We start from the raw sequence: 22463 nt of genomic DNA on the forward strand, positions 1-22463 counted from the left end.
AAAGGCTTAACAGGACCCTGTGATGAAGAGGCCTCTCTATCACTAGGAACTGTTTCCTCCCTCAGAAGTTGCACCTACCAAAACTAGAAGTAATTCCAGCATAACCTGGCTAAGGTCTGATAAAGAAGGAAAGAGATTATAAAGTGAAAGTTAAGGATTAATTAACATGCATTGGCAGAGGACGAGGCAGTTATCCTTGGATTGAGTTTTTAGTGTGTAATCAAAGAGACCAGAATGTAAAACTCAATAAATAAGAAATAGTTGACTTAGGGGTATTCTATCAAAGCAGAGACTCCAGATACTTTTGCAAACTCACTGTCAGGTGTCACTTAGTGGTTGGGTGAAGTAGAGTTGTCCAAGGTGTCCTGGCAGACAAGAGAAGTAGAAATGAAGGGATTACAAAAAAATGGTCATGGGGTATCTGGGTGGCTCAGTTGGTTAAGCTTCCAACTCTTGATTTCAGCTCAGGTCACGATCTCAGGATTGTGTGATCATGCCCCACAACAGACTCCATGATGAGTATGGAGCCTGCTTAAGATGCCCTCTCTCCCTCTCTTCCTGTACTTTCAAATACACACACACACACACTCTCTCTCTATTTTCTCTCTCTCATAAAACAAACAAACAAATAAAGATGAAGTGATCATGCTGGAATGGTATACAGCATAATGCCAAAACAGCAACCAGATGATTATGTTTTATAGGATAGGCCAGGTGGGCATACCTTTCACTAGGGCCATCTGGAATACACTTATAGGAAGGACACCAACATCACAGAATTTCCATGATGATTTCTCTCTGCATGTCAAGTATGAAGGTAAGAGACACATCACAAAATGCAGCTCATTAATGTCCATTGCATTAATAGAGGCCAGGTGACAACACTTAATGTTCAGAAGATGGAAGGATATAATCAACTACAATGACCAGTCAAATTGGAGGAAAAAATGAGGAGATATAACTCATGAGGGGTTATGCTGATATTAATAGAGTATGCCATGCCTAAAGACAAAACAGATTGACAATCAATAAGGGTGCTACTTAACACATGAAACTGAATAAAATTGAGATTTAAGTAAGAAGATGCTAAGGCAATTGCCCCAATAGAAAGCTACAGTCTTTTACTTTTGCTGAACCTGATCTATTTTTTGGATCTGAAACCCAATGACTGAAGAGGTGGTTGCATCTCTCGAAGGAAGGGACCTGTAACAACAATTATAGACAGAAAAGGACCTCATTCATGTGCTCCAGTAAAATTGAACATTGAGAAGAGAGAAATACCCAGGCATTTCAAGGACAATGTACACAGGGTCAGAGTTGACATTGATAACCTGAAACTCACAGTATCAAAATGCCTTCTATTGGAATGGGGACTAAGAGCGGCTATATTATTAAATGGATTTCTGACTAAAGCCTGGGTCAACGTGGAATCTCTGGTCTTTCAGGCCCATCCAGTTGTCCCAAAATATATAATGGAATTGAGATACTGAGAAAGTGAATAACTTTAGCATTGACTTCTGGAACTGTGGAAGAAATTATCACAGTGGGAAAGACCAAGAAGAAACCTCTCAAATATTATGGCTCCCTCTAGCCAAAACAAAACAAAATAAAACAAACAAACAAAGAAACAAACAAACAAAAAAAAAACAAAACCCAAAACAACAACAACAAAAAAAGCTTATTTCATCCTATGGATGATGGCAATGATCAGTGTCATCATTAAAATTTTCGTAAATGCAGGGGTGAGTGAGCTTTTTTTTTTTTTAAAAACCAGTCAGCCTCCAGAACAATGCTGATGACTCCTGGAGAAGAATCGTGGACTACCACAAACTCAGCCATTCAGTAGCTATAATTGCAGCTATGGTGCCAGATACTTCACAGGTTATTCAGCAGTTCATTAAGGAGTATCTCTTTTCAATTACAATTACTTAAGAGGATCAGAAATCATTTACATTTATATGGGAGTAGACAAGAATATCCATTTCCAATTTTGCTTCAAGTCACATTAACTCCAATGGTGTATGTCATAATATAACCTAAAGAGATCTGAACCACTTGAACATACCACCAAGCTCCTACAACCTAATCCTCTCTTAATGAATGTGTCTTGAGGGAACTAAAACTAAGGCAATAATATAAAGTATTTTTGAAGAGGCTCACTTTTTTTTTTTTTTACTAAAAAATTACTTTATGAAAATACTCTGTTATTCAAAAATGGTCTAGGTTTCCTGGTCTAACACAAGCTTTGTCCAAAGATTTTGTTCATGATTCAAGTCTTCAGCTAAAAGATAAATAACTAAATAAGAAGGAAACCAGAAGTAAACAGATTAGAGACAAAATAGGAAGTAATAGTCAACATGTTGCTAATATTTATATCATCCATGCTATAAATGTATCAATTATATCATGATATCTACAAAATTGAATATATCTCACTAATTTTCTTAATTTTACCATGATTATCTGTTGCAACTTATATAGTTAGGTCAAGTGGGTAGAGAGCGTATTTCATATTAAGTGAAATACAATTAGCAAGACAGGAAACAACATGTGTTGGAGAGGATGTGGAGAAAGGGGAACCCTCTTACACTGTTGGTGGGAATGCAAGTTGGTGCAGCCACTTTGGAAAACAGTGTGGAGATTCCTCAAGAAATTAAAAATAGAGCTTCCCTATGACCCTGCCATTGCACTACTGGGTATTTACCCCAAAGATACAGATGTAGTAAAAAGAAGGGCCATCCGTACCCCAATGTTTTTAGCAGCAATGGCCACGGTCGCCAAACTGTGGAAAGAACCAAGATGCCCTTCAACGGACGAATGGATAAGGAAGATGTGGTCCATACATATACTATGTACATACATAGTGTACATATATACATACACTCCATACACTATGGAGTATTATGCCTCCATCAGAAAGGATGAATACCCAACTTTTGTATCAACATGGATGGAACTGGAAGAGATTATGCTGAGTGAAATAAGTCAAGCAGAGAGAGTCAATTATCATATGGTTTCACTGATTTGTGGAGCATAACAAATAGCATGGAGGACAAGGGGAGTTAGGAGAAGGGAGTTGAGAAAATTGGAAGGGGAGGTGAACCATGAGAGACTATGGACTCTGAAAAACAATCTGAGGGGTTTGAAGGGGCGGGGGGTGGGAGGTTGGGGGAACCAGGTGGTGGGTATTGGAGAGGGCACGGATTGCATGGAGCACTGGGTGTAGTGCAAAAACGATGAATACTGTTACGCTGAAAATAAATTTAAAAAAATTTAAAAAAAAAAGTGAAATACAAGAACCATTTAGGAAGTGTCACTAATCAGGAAAATTGGAGGAACTGTATTGTATGTATGTATATGTCTATCTATCTCTCAATATGTCTATAGGCCTTTATGAATATAAAGATAAAGGAGTTGTATTGCAAAGGTAACATAAAGATGTTTTGTTGTTTGGGGGAAGCATAGGCCTAAAGTGGTATAATGTAAAATATACTTATAATAGAAATATTTGGTAAAAATAATGAATATTTATTAAGGTTTTTATTATTGTTATGAGAACTATTCTCAGTACCGTCTATATATTGATAAGTTTATGCCTCATAAAAATCTTGGGGGTAAATACAATTATTGTATTAAACAGAGTCCTTGCAAGAAAAATATGCAATGTTCAAAACTGAATAATTACAGCATATATATTAAAAGGAGGTGCTATTCAAAAGGCCATGGGTATAGTAAAACCATAAGGTACAGTGCCATATCTTGGAAATTCATGAAAGTGGGTTAGAAATGTGGGAAATGTCTGGAAGCTAAAGTTGGTAAGATGAAGCCTTAGATAACTAATATAATCTATAGCTTTTTTCTTTAATATTATTATTAAGATTTAGAAATACACAATTTGAAATTTGATACACTGGTAGAAATAATGTTTTTATAGTTACAGAAATTATAAAAGTTTTTGAGAAATGATTAGGCTATAAAATAATAAATGTTCCAGTTCCTAATGATGTAAAATGAAATGTATCATGACTTAGGTTTCATAATTTTTCCCCACTATTTTCAATCACTTTTTTGTTTAGATTGAGATAAACTGCGTCTATTTCTTTAAAGAATAGAAAACTTTATTCTGTGCTAGGGGATATTTGTGTAATCCATCAGGAACTTTGATTCAGCATAAGTACAAGTGCTTCAGATATATATCCAATGTGATAAAGAAATTGACACTGAGATTGTCACTGAGATGTTCCAAGATTGATGATCCTTCTTAAACATAAGACATCATTATCAATTCAGGGTCACCCAAAAGGAATCACAGAACTGTCACAAGCTTCACATTACTACTTTTCTCAAAAGAGACATTGCATAAGTTTTGTTGTAGTCTTCTAGTCTGTATGTAAAAATAAAATAAAACCTACATAATATTAAAATTATTAAAAAAGAACTAAACTCACTCCTAGCTCCTTAGGAAAAAGTTTTATCATTTTACTCTTCTTTCTACATTTAAACTGAACACTCAAAATGGAACTTTTTTATTATTGCACTTTAATTTATAGAGACTATATTAGACTTGAACATTTGATAATAAATTTTCTATTATGTGCCTTTCTAAAAAAAAAAAAAAGAAAAAGAAGTCCCTCTTTCTGCAGCTGTAAATACTTGCATGTATATATTTAAAAAAAAAAAAGATGTTATTTAATTACTTGACAGAGAGGGAGAGACGGAGTGAGGGAACACAAGCCAGGAGAGAGGGAGAGGGATAAACAGGCTTCCTGCTGAGCAAGGATACCCATGCAGGCTCCATCCCAAGACCGTGGGATCATGATTCTGGGACCCTGGGATCAAGACCTGAGCTGAAGGCAGATACTTAATGACTGAGCCACCCAGGTGCCCCAGTAATTTTTAAATATTTAGATTTCACTTGTATGTGGAATCTAAAAAAAAAAAAAATCCAAATCAAATGAATAAACAAAAAGCAGAATGAAACATACAAATATAGAGAACAAACTGATGGTTGTCCATGGATTGGGGTGGGGGGAGGAGGATGGGTAAAATGAGTGAAGGGAGGTTGGAGATACAGGTTTCCAGTTATGGAATGAACAACTCATGGGAATAAAAGATACACAGTAGGGAATATACTCAATGATATTGTAACAGCATATATGGTAACATGTAATAGTTACACTTGTGGTGAGCATAGCATAACACATAGAGATTTTGAATCACTATGTTATGCACCTGAAACTAATATAACATTGTGTGTCAACTATACTAAAAAAATAAATAAATAAATAAGATAAAAGAACATTAAAAAAGTAAAATTAATACTTCAGTGGAGAAATTTACAGAATGGCATTTCATATAAGTATATGTATATGTGTGCATATGCATATATATATACACACACACATACACTAATTTGGAGTTAGAAATAAACTGGATTTGTTAAGTCAAAATATAATAAATGGGATATTTATGCATATCCATGTTTTATGGAAATTGTTTTTAATCCTGTTATTATGAAGATGCTAGATTTTTTTCTAGCTTTACTTATTTTCTGCCAAGAGAAATAATATTGTGCGTGTATGTGTGTGTGTGTGTGTGTGTGTGTGTGTGTGAGAGAAAGAGAGAGAGAAAGAGAGAGATTTCCCAAGTAAATTGCAGTTAAATTCATTCCAGGAAGAATATGAAGAATTTGCAATCTAAGATCATCAATTCACCACACTGAGTATAAATTATATGCTCAGAGACACTATTTTGGGTCATTTATAGCTGTACTATTGATAAAGCTTAAGTGCAGTGTAAAAGGATTTTAAAAATATGTTCAGTCCCAGACATTTTCAGAGAGCTCCTTAAGATTTCTATAAAATAGAATGGTTTCTTGGAATATTGTCTTAATTATAAGGCAAATGTGTCTTTTACCAGCAGGTACTTACAAACTTGTTACTGCTTTGAATATTGTTTTAATTATGAGTCAATTGTGTCTTTCACCAGCAAGAATTTAAAAAATATATCCTATTTTTTACATTATTAATGCTGCCACTAGTATGTGCTAAATGTTAGAATTTCTGGACCTTTCGAATTTGTTAACAATTTGTTTGAGAAGGTGTTAATCATGGAGACATTTTTCATGCTACTAGATAGATTGAAGAACAGATGACTTGAGACAGTGAGGTTTTTTTGATGGAGAGATATCCCCAGGAATAATCAGTTCATTTGTGTTTAGGCATGTTTGCCTATTTTATTTTTTCTTTAAACAGCACTTTGAGAATATTTTAATTGAAACTTAACAAAATTGGTTTTGCATAAAAATAATCAAGACAAAGATTTATTTGTTTTATTCTTTTATTACAGTATTAAAAACTAATTTCTGAACAACCATTGTATAACAAGAAATTGAATAGTTACAGATATTCAATGCTCTAACAAACGAGGCTTCTGCACTGCAATATCAAGCCTAATTTACTGAATTTTGTATATAAGATTCTAAGTCAAGTATGTCCATTTTTTTTAACAGTAATCTGTGATGTTTCCAAGCCTCTCAGATTACGATCATTGCAAACTCAAAGCTACTCTACTGCACTTTGGAAGTGAAAAAATATTGTTATAATAATTGTCATCTGGAATTTCAATTATGATATATTTGCCTGGATTTTGCATTACATTTTAAAAACACTATGAGTAATATTTTTATTTCACTAAAACCAAGAGTTTCTCAACATTCACTTCTGATCTTCATGATTTCAAGAACAGCTCTGTGCCTATCCCATTGATGAAGAGGAAACAAATGCTATTAAAAGTAGAATGACTCCCCTAAGATTCAATTTCTTTTACCTGTTCCATCCAAAACATGAAATCCAGTTCTCTGGTCCTTGATCCTGGACTTTTGTAGTTTTTGTTTGTTTGTTTGATTTGTTTTGTTTTTAGTATCATGAAGAGAATATTCTTTGAATAGCCATAAAATTTGATATCTAATCTTGTTTTATGAATCATGTTTATTTAATTGTACAGACCACAGCTTTTTTTTTTTTTAAATATTTTGTTTATTTATTTGACAAAGAGAGAGAGATCACAAGTAGGCAGAGAGGCAAGCAGAGAGAGAGGAAGAAGCAGGCTCTCTTTGGAGCAGAAAGCCCGATGCAGGGCTTGATCCCAGGACCCTGAGATCATGACCTGAGCCGAAGGCAGAGGCTTTAACCCACTGAGCCACCCAGGAGCCCCCAGACCACAGCTTTTTAAAGAACACTGCAATTGCCCTTATATATCTAGAAATAGGATTATATGAGATTAATCTTTTTGAATGATTTATATCTAAGTATATATTTTATGTGATTAGGCTTTGGAAGAAAATAGGCTTGTATTGCTGAAGGTGAGAAAGTGTTTGGTAAGTGTACCATACATCATCGTTTTTTGTTGGCATCGTCTTCACCCAGCCATTAATATTTGTTATCTAAACCCTGCATAGCACAGAAGACTGTGAAACCCCTTACTCACATAGTAAATGTCTTGCTATACATACACATGTGCAGATTATAAAGTAGTGAATTGTCTTTTGTGGGGGCTGGGGATGGATCTTTCTGCTTGAGGCAGGACCTACTGCAGTTATTGAAATTACCATTTTCTCAAGATCAAGTGGAGTGGTCAATTTTGCTTCTTTCTGAATTCCAACATGCTGTGTTTTGGAGCCAAATAGTTATATCCTGTTTAATCTATAATAATAACCACTACTCTCTCTCTCTCTTATCAATACTTGGTATTTCTGAAGAACTATAGGGTCTATTGTGGAGTGCTGAGAGCAGGATAATGAACCCAGGTAGTACTGGGCCCCTAATCTCCTTTGCAATATGCTTATGTAGGTGATTAGTTCTTCTCCTCCTTCTTTTTTCCGGCCTCTCTCTCCTTCTCTGTCTCCCTCTCCCACTCCTCCTCCTCCTCCTTCCCTCCTCCTGTCCTTCTCTGACTTCCTCTCCTTCTACAAATTCCAGATCACAGGATGAGTCAAACTGTGGTAAGCAAGTAGAGTGAAGTCTGTTGATGTATTGAAAGGACAATGAACATGATTCTTACTGATTGCCCTTAGCCCATTCATCACTCCTCTCCTAGAATGCCCCTTCTTCTTTTGTCACTTCTCCACCTCTTTGTCTCCTTATTACATTGTCTCTTTATCTTAGAATGTCCTAGTCTAAATTAGGAGTCCGCCTAACAGAAGGGAATCGAAGAGTTGGCTTTCACAGATCATTGTTAATCCTGAGACCATGGCACAATGTCAGAAAATATGTGAGGTGAATAACTGTCAAGTAAAAAAAAAAAAAAAATTTTAAAAAGAGTATTTTTTACAGTGTATTTTGATAATACATTTATCCCTTTTTATTTTGTTTAATTTTTTTAAAGATTTTATTTATTTATTTGACAGAGTGAGAGAAATCACAAGTAGGCAGAAAGGCAGGCAGAGAGAGAGGGGGAAGCAGGCTCATCGCTGAGCAGAGAGCCCAATGTGGGGTTTGATCCCAGGACCCTGAGATCATGACCTAAGCTGAAGGCAGAAGCTTAACACACTGAGCCACCCAAGTGCCCCCATTTATCCCTTTTTAAAATCTCTTTGATATTTATCGTTACTAAAGCCTCATGCTGTTCCTATCTCAGAAATCATCCATATAATTATTAATGATTTATACATACCAGAGATAAGATAAATTTGGTGAAATTTGACGGCAATCCTTGCAGCTTTGGATTTTTTAGAAATCCAAATTGGCAGTCAAATGTCTACTTTTTAAACATCAATTGTAGCTCAACCACTTATAACCAATATTTATATGTGTTGTCTTTATGGTGCATATAGTTCTTTTATATGAAAATCTTTTATCTATTTTGTAAATAACACTGAAGAAGCATCATGCTTATATTTTTATTCTTTGGAAATCAATGAAATATTAAAATATATATATATATATATATATATTTATATATATATATTTATTTTGAGCGAGCAGGGGTAGGGGCAGAAGGAGAGGGACAAAGAAAGAAACTGTAGCAGACTCCACATGGAGCATAGGGCCACATGCAGGGCTTGATCCTGTGAACCAAGAGACCTGAGCAAAAACCAAGAGTGAGATGCTTAACTACCTGAGAAACCCAGGAATCCCTCAATGGAACTTTTTTTTTTTAAAGATTTTATTTATTTATTTGACAGAGAGATCACAAGTAGACAGAGAGGCAGGCAGAGATGGGGTGGGGACGAAGCAGGCTCCCCGCTGAGCAGAGAGCCCAATGCGGGGCTTGATCCCAGGACACTGAGATCATGACCCAAGCCTAAGGCAGAGGCTTAACCCACTGAGCCACCCAGGCGCCCCCCTCAATGGAACATTTTAATGGAACAATTAAAAGAAAGAGAAAAGCAGAGAGGTAAAGAAAATGAGTCAGCAAGTACAAAAGAGCAATTTAAAGAGTGTGTGCAATTTGCCATTGGAACCAGTTAGTAGATGTCTACTAATTAATGTGAGATGGTAAAAGTGAGCCCATTAGTCCTTTGTCCAGTTGCAGTACCCAACTGCTACTCTCAAAACTGAATTGAATATTCACTGAAGATAATACATATTATTCTTACTTCTTGGCCCTTGAATATAAGCAAATCAACTGCTTTATTTAGTATTCAATTGGAAAAATTCACTGTGTTTATTTAGTTAAGAACTAATATCCAATTTGCAATATGATGGCTAACTGATATCCAAAAGTAATTTTCACTTTATGAGATACTTGGCTTATGCTGTCTACAGATACAAACTTACACCAAAATGCAACTCTATTTCTTCCTTGATGCCCCTGAGTTCTTTATTGATTTTATTGCTTTTGTTTTGTTTTATTTAGACTGAAAATCATCCAAAATAGAAGCTGTTTTCTTTATTAGTTCTACAGAACATATTATCATCATGAACATAATTTGTGCTCAATAAAAATGTATGGATTAACTTATTTAATGAATGGATAGAGTTATGAATGGATTCAAACACTTGCAGTTGATTGTGAAGGCACATAATATTTGTTTTTAATAAAAATAAGTCAGAGGTAAAAATATACTCAGTAGTATATATTATAACTAGTTAGATATAGACATACTATGATTAATTTAGTGTTAAACAGGGACTATGTAAAATATGTACTTTCTGAATTTAAAATAGTCTAAGAGTATATTTAGTGCTGATATTTATAGCATACAAATCATATTTACCTGACTCTGCTAATTGGATTGTAGGAACATGAACTTCATTGTCTGGGTCAAATAAAAAGTGACTTTTGAATCAGTATCTTCCAACTTCTACATTGTCTCCTTACTTAGCAATGTTGCTTTCATTTTTGCAATAATCTTGTATAGAGTGCTCCAAGCTGGGAAGTGAAACACTGGAAACTGGGGGGTACTCTAAGGACCCTAATGAATCAGATGACTACCGTTGTAAGAGGACTCGGAGTGATTCCTTGTCCCTTCTGCCATGTGAGGACACAGTGAAAAGATGGCCATCCATGAACCAAAGAAGAAGGCCTTCATCAGACACTGAATCTGTCAGCCTTGAGATCCGTGAAGAACACATTTGTACAAGAACACATTTGTAAGCCACCCAGCCCATGGTATTTTGTCGCAGTAGACTAAGCTAAGACAAATTCTAATTTGTTAAACATACAGCATTTATACAAGATGGTCCTTCTGCTGTATTTACCATAGTATTTATTTCCTACCAGAAATTACTGCTTAGGATACCTGGGTGGCTCAATCAATTAAATGTCTGCCTTTGTCTTAGGTCATGATCTTGGGGTCCTGGGATCGAACTCCGCATTTGGCACCTTGCTCAGTAAGGAATATGCTTCTCCCTCTGCCTCTGCTGCACCTCCTGTTTGTGTGCTCTCTCTCTCTTTCAAATAAGTAAATGAATTGTTAAAAAAAAAGAAAAGAAAGAAAGAAAAGAACTGCTACTTAATTGTATATGGTAGATCGACATACAACATCAATCTACCATATGTCCTTTCTTGTTCTGTATATTAAATACATAAAGGACCATTCTTTAGTCATCAAATTCAACACAGAAAGAGTTAAAATAAATAAAACAGATGAGAAATTAAGTTAAAATAACGGGTACCTAATAAAGTAACTCATTGCAATAAATAGTAACTTTTTTTTTTTTCTTAGCTGAATACTGTTTATTCTGGGCCTTTCAGATAATGCAGAAGTCACAGGGTTTCTAACTGGGGCACAACAGGTAGCTCTGCTGCTGCTCCTGTTTCCCAGCATTCCACAGCTTTACCATATGGTCAGAAGTACATGAGGGCCCTTTAAAGCACAACCTCTAGCTATCCTGCCTATGTTGGGCTCACCCCAGCCCTGCAGTCCACAGATGACTAAGGAGCCTGCTGTTTCACTTCTTCACATGCCCCCAGCACAGCAGATTTGAAATTCAGGAAACATTGCTGCAAACCTAGAGAACTGGCTGCTTTCCAAGTCTTCAAATTTACTCCTCAGGCTGTATCATTTATGGAAATTGATTCTTTTTTATTTATGTCTGGGAGGTGCCAACAACTCTCTGTGGAATGTAGCCATAGGAATAGCATAAGAGAGGTAATAAGGGAGGCAGAACACTTGCATATGTATGAGGAAGTACAAGGAAAGGGAAAATTTTCTATGCAAATGGCAAACAATCCTTTCATTTTTTTTTCAATACCTCAGAACTAGTCAGTATCAGAACAAGGTTTACTGATTATAAATATAGTGTTGTTTCCAATATACCACAATCTTGTTACTAAAGATTACTTAAATAATCTTTGTAATATTTCCAATATACCACAATCTTATTTGAGTTAAACCTTCTCCAAACATGAGATTTAAAAGGGTGTGATTTCCTCAGTCAATATGACTTCAGATACTCATATGGGTAAATAAAATCCCAAGTTCTCACTTCCTATACACTCACACAGAGCTTTGTTCTGGAAAACAGAAAGAGCAAAAGAAATGGTGTTTTAGGGCCACCCAGAATGTCAAAGGTCACTCAGAGCTAAATGTTTTTCTCTTCCTCTAAAATTGTCAACATTTATTCAACAACAATAAAATAAAATAGTCACTGCATTTGATATGGAAAAATACACAGATAACAGAAGAATATATTTTTGCTCTCAATATCTTGTAAGCTCAGAAGAGGAAAGCTAAATGAATACTGGCAATAAAATTTGGTCATTTCTAAGACTGAGGTAAGCCCAAAATGTATATAAATGGGTGTTAACCTAGACTGGAAGGACTTAGTGAACATTCTAAAGAAAATAACATCAGACTTCCTTTCTCCTGTCTCCACTATAAAATAAAATATAAAGTTCTCTTAACATATTCAGCCAGTCCCTTCTTTCCACCACTACTCCAACATCCTAGTTCAACTCATCATCATTTCTTATCTGAAGTCTGTAATAACTTCCTAATCAGTTTCCCTATATACACTCTTGCATATTTGCAGTCCAACTGTTCTCAGCAACATCTCAAATTATGTTTTAAAAATTTATATCTGTTCTTGTCACACATTTGCTTAAAAACATATAGAAAAATTTCTTCTGATCTTAAAGAACAATCATATTTTATTTTATTTTTTATTATGGCTCATAAACTCCAACATAATTGTGTCCTGGTTTATATCTCTAGTCTAAGTTCATGCTACTATTTCTCACTGTCAAATTTCTTTCTGAGCATTCAGGCATTTCTCCAATGCTCAAAGTCTAGATTCATCTTTGAAGTGAATAGTTTCTTCTCTTTCAGCTTTTTTTTCCTAAACCCTTCCCACTTTGGTTTTGCTTATCAATCAATTTTCAATTAAAGACTCTTTATTCCTAGATGATTCTTGAATCTTCCCAAAGAGCTAAGGCATTTTGCCATATTTTCATGGTATCTTATAATTTCATCTTGTTTTAATAGTGCTTGTTGTTAAATTAAAATATGATAATGTATGTTTATAGAACATTCTAAAGAATGAACCAACCTGGTGAAGAGGGGAGAAAAGGATTTTGCAAGAAGAATAAAGAGCTGTGCCAGTGTTTCTAAGGCCTATATGGATCATCATCTATAGAACGATCCCAGAAAGCATGTCTGGGGCGCCTGGGTGGCTCAGTGGGTTAAAGCCTCTGCCTTCAGCTCAGGTCATGATCCCAGGGTCCTGGGATTGAGTCCCGCATCTGGCTCTCTGCTCAGCAGGGAGCCTGCTTCCCTGTCTCTGCCTGCCTCTCTGCCTACTTGTGATCTCCATCTGTCAAATAAATAAACAAAATCTTAAAAAAAAAAAAAAAGAAAGAAAGAAAGCATGTCTGAAGACAAGGTGGTAGAATGTACGAATGTAGATCTGAAATGTTAGTAAGGGACTTATTAATGAAGGACATTTTACTCTATGGTAAAAATTTTGAATTTTTTTCCAAAGCCAATGAGGATTTAATGACAGACTTTATAAGTTGGTTAGTTTTGTGTTTTAGATACTAAGATACTAACCTATTAGTATTAGAAAGAAGCATTAGTATTAGAAAAATTAGTAAGTATTAGTATTAGTTTTATATTATTAGAAAGAAACATTTGAGCCATTGGTTGGTATCAGAAACCAAAAGGCAGTGGGTAGTAAAAGGAAACTGAGAAGTCCAAGATTTCCTTCTGAATCGAGATCACAAGCTTATTTTTTCTTTTAGAAATGAAAACATTCCACATTGACCCAATCATAAAACAGTAAACACAAAACATATAAAAATAAAAATAAACAAACTCCTTTTCACGCTAAATGCTCACTATCTACAGTCCTATTTATCTCTTCTAATTAATAATTTCTTGAAGTATATCCACATATTCTTATCTTGCATTTAACTCACAAATGATTTCAGTATGATTTCAACTTACTGCTAATGAAAATTCAACTGTCAAGGTATTAATATCACCTTTATAACAAATCCAATAAACATTCTTAATCCCTTATCATATTTTATGATCTAGGGTATTTTCAAATTCTCAGAATCTTCACCACTGGAAATGCAAATGAAAAATATTTTGCAAAAGCAATTAATAATGAATCATTAAAGAGAATGAAACTACCCTAGGAAACAAAGTTTGAAGGAGTTGGGAAAGGTTAGCAGTGTTGGTGTCTACAAACGCCAAATCATAATATTTAGTTAATAATATGCCATTATTATCAATTCAAGCTAGTTTCAGGAAACCATTGAAATAGGTAATTGGGAGATAAGCAAGTAAATACATTTATCTTGGAAACTCAGTTCTAAAAGGAAGGATGATATGCATTGTAGCTGGATATTGAGAACTAGAGTTAGTCAAAGATAGATGTTTATTATAGATATTATTGTAATCATCACTATCACTGTATCTGGTCCAATTGAGATCAGAGAAGATAGAAAATGAAATTCCTTGAGGAAATAGAATCAGAGGATAGATATAGTAACAGGCCTTCAATCAGAGAAGAAATTGGCTTCTACTGAATTCTAAGCAAGGAAACATGTCTATAGTCATAGATAGCATTATTAGGCATAGAAAGAAATGATGTGTAGTTTCTCAGTATGCTAATTGCCAAGAGAAAATACACATGGATTTATGTTCTAAGAGCTGTGTTTGTGTTATATTATAAGGTTAAGGGTGAAAGGTAGAAATAGTTGTTGTGGGGAAAGGACATTTATTAGGAACACATGAAAATTTCAAGGCAATATTGAGATCTCATTGCACTACAAAGTATATTTTTGTATGTTTTATAAAGTTATTCAGCATTTTGTGTCAAAAAGTAAAGTTATATAGTAGTGTTGAGCTCAAATTCATGTTTTTCCACAAAGAAATAATAATAAAAGAAAGTATTGTGTCTTACTCTGTTTAGGTTGCTATAACTAGTAGATGAAATGTCTGATGAGATCCCACTTCCTGGTTTACAAACAACTCTGTGCTTGCTGTGTCCTAGATGGTACAAAAGGTGAAAAGGTCTCTCAGGTCTTTTTATAAGGATACTAATCCCACTCATGAAGCCTTTATCCTCATGATTTAATCACATCCCAGTGGTTCTACCTTCAAATACCATCACATTTGGGGGTTAGGATTTACTATATGACTTTTAAGAGAACATAACATTAAGTCTATAGTATATAGTTTAAGTGATAGAAATGAGTAAATGAGATAAAGAAGAAGGAGAATAAAGGGGAACATTTTTTAAAGAACAAATAAGGAAAAAGCAATTTTAATTGGTCTGAAATCAGGGATTTTAGGGAAAAACGTAGGATAGGAAAGGAAAATATAGGAACTTATAATCATGAGTTAAGACACTGAAGCCTATAGTATCTAAATTGAAGAAATTTCTAGAGATGATAAGGTAGGATATATTTTAGATATCTAGAAAATTTGTGTTGAAATTGAAGTCAGTGAGTCCTATAATTTACAGAAAGTTATTTAATTATTTCTCCTGAAGAAGTTTGTTACTTATAAATTATTATAAATACACAAAAACTTCTTGTCACTTGGTAACATGACCAAATATTTTTGTAATACTCATTTGGTAATACTTTTAAAGTTTTGTAATGATAATTTTAGGGCTAATTGGTTCAAAATAATGATAATTCACATTTAATGAAAAGTTTAGGACTGAATTTCTATTACCAGCAAGTTGATAATATACATGTCAGCTAAGCAAGTATTTGTCAACATTTACCACCCACTAAAGGAACTGTAACAATACTGCTGACAATATAAAAATAGGAAAATGCATATCTGTTGAAGAAACATCAGGAATATTTCAAAACTTAGTAGTTTTGTTTTGTTTTGTTTGTTTTTTAGTTTTTATTTAAATCTCATTTAGTTAACATAGAGTGTAATATTATTTTCAGGTGTACAATTTAGTGATTCAACAACACCCTGTGCTCATCACAAGTGCCCTCCTTGATCCCCCACCACCTATTTTCCACATCCTCCCACCAACCTCCACTTTGATAACCATCAGTTTTTTCTCTATAGAGTTTGTTTTCCCTTTTCCCCCTATGATTGTTCCATATTTGTCTCTCTCTGACTGACTTATTTTGTTTAGCATCGTACTCTCTATCTCCATCCATATCCTTGCATATTCTTGCAAAGGGTAACAAGATTTCTTTCTTTTTCTTGACTGAATAATATTCATATATATATATACATATATATGTATATATATACATATGTATATATATATATATGATGCTTCTTCTTTATCTATTCATCAGTTTTGATGGACATTTGGACTCTTTCCATAATTTGGCTATTGTTGATAATGCTGTTATAAACACAGTGGTGCTGGTAAACCCTCAAATTAGTATTTTTGTATTCTTTGGGTAAATACCTAGTAGTGCAATTACTGGATCATGGGATGATTCTATGTTTAACTTTCTGAGGAAATTCCATACTGTTTTCCAGAATGGGTGCACCTGTTTGCATTCCCACCAACAGTGTAAGAGGGCTCCTCTTCCTTCACATCTTCATGAACACATGATGTTTCTTGTGTTGCTAATTTTAGCCATTCTGATTGGTGTGAGGTAATATCTCACTGTAGTTTTGTATTTTCTTGATGAGTGATATTCAAAATCTTTTCTTGCGTCTGTTGACCATCTGTATGTGTTCCTTGGAAAAATGTCTTTTCATGTATTTTGCCCATTTTTTAATAAGATTATCTGTTTTTGGGTGGTGAGATAGTTCTTCATATATACATATATTATAAAGTTATTTATATATTTTAAATACTTTATCATATATGCCATTTGCAAATATCTTCTCCCATTTTGTAGGTTGCCTTTTGATTTTGTTGAGTGTTCCCTTCCTGTGCAGCTTTTTATCTTGATGAATTCTCAATAGTTCAGTTTAGCTTTTGTTTCCCTTGCCTCAAGAAACAAATCTAAAAAAAAAAAAAAAAAATTTGCTATGGCTCATGCCAAAGAGGTTATTCTCTCTGTTCTCCTCTAGGATTTTAATGGTTTCCTATCTCACATTTAGGTCTTTCATTCATTTTGAATTTATTTTTGTGTATATGTAAGAAATTGGTCCAGTTTCATTATTTTGCATGCTGCTCTCCAGTTTTCCTAAAATAATTTTTTGAAGAGACTTTTTTCCATTGCATATTCCTTCCTGCTTTGTGGAAGATGTGTTGGCCATATAGTTGTGGGTTAATTTCTGGGCTTTTTATTCCATTTTATTGATTTATGTGTGTGTTTCTGTGCCAGCACCAAACTGTCTTGATCACGACAGCTTTGCAATATAACTTGAAGTCCAGAATTGTGATGCCTCTGGCTTTGCTTTTCTTTTTCAAGATTGCTTTGGATATTTGGGGGTCTTTTGTGGTTTCATACAAATTTTAAGATTGCTTATTCTAGCTCCTTTAAAAATGTTGGTGGTATTTTGATAGGGATTGCATCAAATGTGTAGATAGCTTTGGGTAATACAGACATTTTAACAATATTTGTTCTTCCAATCCATGAACATGGGATATTTTTCCATTTTATTGTGCCATCATCTACTTCTTTCATCAGTGTTCTAGAGTTTTCATTATACAGATCTTTTACTTCTTCAGTTAGGTTTATTCCTAGGTATCTTATGGGTTTGGGTGCAGTTGTAAATTAGATTGATACCTTGATTTCTCTTTCAGCTGCTTAGTTTTATGTTTTATTTATTTATTTTATTTTTCTGAGATTTTATTTTTAAGTAATCTCTGCACCCAATGAGGGGCTCAAACTCACAACCCCAAAATCAAGAGTCATGTGCTCTACCAACTGAGCCAGCTATGTGCCCTTGTATGTTTAAAAAAATAAAACAAAACAAAACACTTAATTGAGATATGACTGATATGTAGAAAGTGTACATCACCTGCTCTAATTTAAGTTGTGTTTATGTATGACTGTCATGTGTGACTTTTCATTCAGATCAAATGGCTCTTCCTCTAAGTTAATTTTGCACATTTTTAATTCTAATCTTTCTGGTGTATATAGGAAAAGTGAACAAATAGGTATTGATGTGTAGAATTTAACAGAAGAAGAAAGTCAAAGTAGTTAATGCTATTGGGTGTTATAAGTCACTTTAAATAGACATTTATTTAATTCTAAAGTAAGAATTTTTTTTCATTTAATTCACAAATTACATTAAACTTTTATGTATATTATCTTAAAAGATGAAACATTTGACATGGTGAATGTTGGTAAAATTCAGTTTCATAGGCCAACATTGAAAATAAAATTACTTGTTTCCGCAGACTACAATGAATACAGATTTGAGTGCAACATACTATCACAGTTAAAACAATATTCTTAATAAATTAAGCATCTATGGAGTAGGAATGTACTTGGAATTGGTTTTAATGAAAAGAACTAAAACCCATAGTTGTCAAATTTTACAAGTGTTTTTAAACATTCACAAAATAAGTTATAGTAAAATATGTATTTACATATAGTAAAATATGTACAAATCTGCTTTTGAAAACAAAACAAAACAAAAATTTGGTAAGGGAATATGCAATTTCTCCCTTTCTGCCTATCAACTGAAAATACTTTAGCCTTTGATAAACTACTGAATGCATAAATGTCTTATCATTGTGGCTTTTTACAAATGAGTCATATAAAGTGTGATTACATTTCCAAAATAGTTGGGAGTTGCTAATTATAAAAATAATGAATGAAATACCACCAACAACAAAAACCAGTTTTCAAGCCCTCAGGAAATTGGAATTACTTAAAATAACTCATAAAATAAGATTAAAAGTTAATTTAAAAATAAAATACAAAGATTTAGAAATCAATCCTATGAATAACAAAAATCCTAAACCCATTAAATAACAGCATGGCTCAAATAGTACACAATATTTGATTTTGAAATATTATAAGAATTTTTTGAAGTACTTTAACTGGTGGAAACAATCTTCCAATTCCTGACTTTTTCATAGTCAATAGTATCCCTACTTGGACAATAAATCATATTGTCACACCACTCATTGGTAATACTAAAAATATTGGGTCAAAGCATACAATTTATAGAGGATGGAACATTATGGGACAAGATAGATGGAGCCTGCGACAAGCTTGGGCACCAGGAGGAAAGCAGATTCTGCTGCAGTTGACCTGTCAAAAGAGACTTGCTGTTCTAGTATTACTGCACACTCTGGCAGGCTGCCTGAGGGATGGTAAAGGTTTACCATATATTCTGTAAAAACTCACACGCAAGAAAAGAGAAAGTAATTATTACTATATATCATCAGTGTATCTGGAAATTTGTTAACCATTTTCACATATCTTGTTTTGGTTTTTGCTGCATGAGCAAAGGAATGAAAAAAATGAATTGCAGAATAAAGTAGATGTCATTGGAGCAGAGATGATTAGAATTGTGAAAGCATTAGTAGAAAAAAGAAGTAATAGGAGATACTGGTTTGAAGATTGGGGAAATTTATATTAGGTTATTAATAGTGTCCTGGGGAAGGATTTTAAGGCCCTTAAATCAAAGGGTATGGGAAACACTTGAAACATTTTGTGTTATTTATAGAAAAACAAGAGATAAAAGTTAGATAAAACTTACGTAGAGACAATTTATGGTGTAGACATTAGTAAGAAAAAAAAAACAGAGAGAGAGAGAGAATAAAAACTGAGAGAGGGGAAAGGCAAATGAAATCAGTTTAGGATGAGTGCGTGGATGGCTCAGTTTAAGTGTTTGCCTTCAGCTTAGGTCATGATCCCAGAGTCCTGGTATCTAGCCCTATATGAGGCTCCTTGCTCAGTAGGGAGCCTGCTTTTTTCTCTGCCTGTTGCATCCTCTGCTTGTGCTCTCTCTCAGTCTCTGACAAATAAATAAAAAATAGAAAGAAAGAAAGAAAGAAAGAAAGAAAGAAAGAAAGAAAGAAAGAAAAGAAACCAGCTTAGGAAGATAGGTAAAATACACAATAATAAATAGCATGGATGCACCTAGACAGTATAATGCTAAGTGAAATAGGGAAAGAAAAATACCATGAGGCTTCACTCATATGTGGAATTTCAAAAACAAAACAAACAAAAAAAGAGACAATAAAACAGACTCTTAGAGAGAGCAAAGTGGTAGTTGGCAGACTGGAATTGAATAGAGGGTTGGATGAAATAGATAAAGGGGATTAAGAGTACATGTATCATGATGAGCAACAAGAAATGTACAGAATTTTTGGATTGTTATAGTGTAAGTCTGAAACTCGCACAACACTGCAAAAAATGCATACCTCTGTACCTTTGTGCCGTTGGCTCAGTTCATGATCCCAGGGTCCAGGAATCAAACCCAGAGTAGGGCTCCCTGCTCTGCTGGAGGCCTGCTTCTCCCTCTCCTACTCCCCTGCTTGTGGCCCTTTTCTTGCTGCCTCTCTCTCTCTCTGTCAAATAAATAAATAAATCTTTAAAAAAATACATATATTTGCTCTATTTCAGACATTCAAAATGAAAAAAAGGCCATTCTCTCTGGATATGTGAAACATAAAGTCCTGCAAATAAGTTGTAGAAGTAAGGGAGAAAATACATTAACATGTAATGTTTCAGCTAAACATTATATTGTATATTAATAGAAGATATTATATAATATAAAATTATTGTCAATTCAGTGTAGAAAACTCTATAAAATGAGCTTACATTTTATTTAGATCCATATTCTAATTTCATTTTCTCCCATAACTGTGAGGTGATTGATATTCCTTTCCATTACTTATTTTAGAGTTCACTATTTTCAGTTTCAGAAATATCACAAAAAACTAATTTTCAGAGATATGAAGTTAATAAGTTTTTTTCTGACCTAATTATCATAGAATGCCTAAGAAAGTGTACCATGAAAACATAAATATTTTACCACTGATTTATATGAAATCAACAAGTAATTATTAGATATTTGCCATGTATAAGAGACTTACATTTTTTTTTAGAGAAAGATGGATGTAAAAGTTATTTTAATGGGATTTAAAACTTAAAGAAATGAGTGAGGTAAAATTAACAGTAATAATTAATAGAATTTCAAAGCAGTAAGAAAGATATTTTTTCAAGAGAAATATATAAAATAAATTACTGACAAGTGTATAGGAGTATATAGTTCAGAGAGATTACTTCAGTCACTTGTGGTTTTAAAGTGTGTTAAGATTTATAAACTTATTAACATTCTTCGTAACTGGTACTGAAAATACTGTCATTGACTAAGGATGTACAGGTAAAGCAAATGAAAAAAAAATGTAACGTATATTTTATCCAATATTTACAATTCTGGAAACCAAGTATTATTATTTCAAAGATAAAAGAGGAAAATGGACATTAAATGACTTTACCAAGTTCATTGCTCTAAAGAAATTAAACTGGAAATAAAACCCAGAGTAATCTGATTTCAAAGATCATTTTTCTTTTCTTACACTATGATTTCTGTTAGAGATTTCTTTTCTTAATGAAAATTATGTTTTTACTATGACGCTTATTTATTAAGAAAGGAACTAGAGAGATCTGAAATTAAAAGTTGGGAAACATATTGATAAACATACTCAAGGTTTTATAATTATATATTTTATACTATTTTTCATGACTATTAGCATTATGTTTTTGTTTACTTTTTATGGTCTAGGCCAACATTAAATGCATTCATGGTTAATCTAAGATTTTTCAGAATTTTTTGCTAATTAGTCTCTTATTTTTACTTATAATTCACTGTCAGGAAACAATAAACTTATAATTAAAAACGATAAACAATAAACTTATAATTTAACTGTCAGGTTCTTCCTACTTAAGCAGCTAGTGCAAATCAAATACAAAAGGTAAGGTTTAACAGAAAAAAAGAAAAAGAATCAATAACCATTTCAATTCAAACTTCCTTCCACTGAATGCAGTCCAAAAGTAATACACATATTCTATTTGATGATTACTACATGAATAGTTTGCTTTCTATTTACTCCCAGACTAGTTTCTGGGTGAATATAGAATAAGTTAAATTTACTTAGTTTCACTCTTCCTAAAAAACAAAACAAAACAAAACAAAAACTATTGGAATCCAGAATTTGAGAAATACATGAAGACAGCATCATCATGGAGCATCTATGTAACCCTTTGTAAGGTACTCAGTGGCAATCACAGTAAACTGATCAAACTCGTTCTGGGGCTGGTAAAAGATGAGAGGATAGAGTAGGAGAGCATTGATGGTAACATGGTCTCTTTGACCATTCTGAGATATTGTCTTAATTAGAACATAAGAACTTAATTTTTTTTTAATTAGAACACGTTGTTCAATACTTTGGCTACTCCAGACTGAAAATATATCAAGAATATTTATGTAAGTTTTTTTTTTCTTTTCTAATATACATCATGCTTACCCAATTACGCAGAGGAAAATTTACATATACCTGTGTATGCATTTTTGCATTTGCCAATCACTGTAGTAAATATATTAATACATATACATTTTTATTAAAACTATCTTACTGTTTTTCTAGCATAGAGTACAA

Source organism: Enhydra lutris, unplaced genomic scaffold, assembly GCF_002288905.1.
Source record: "Enhydra lutris kenyoni isolate GAN:26980312 unplaced genomic scaffold, ASM228890v2 scaffoldscaffold21, whole genome shotgun sequence".
Lineage (NCBI taxonomy): Eukaryota > Metazoa > Chordata > Mammalia > Carnivora > Mustelidae > Enhydra > Enhydra lutris.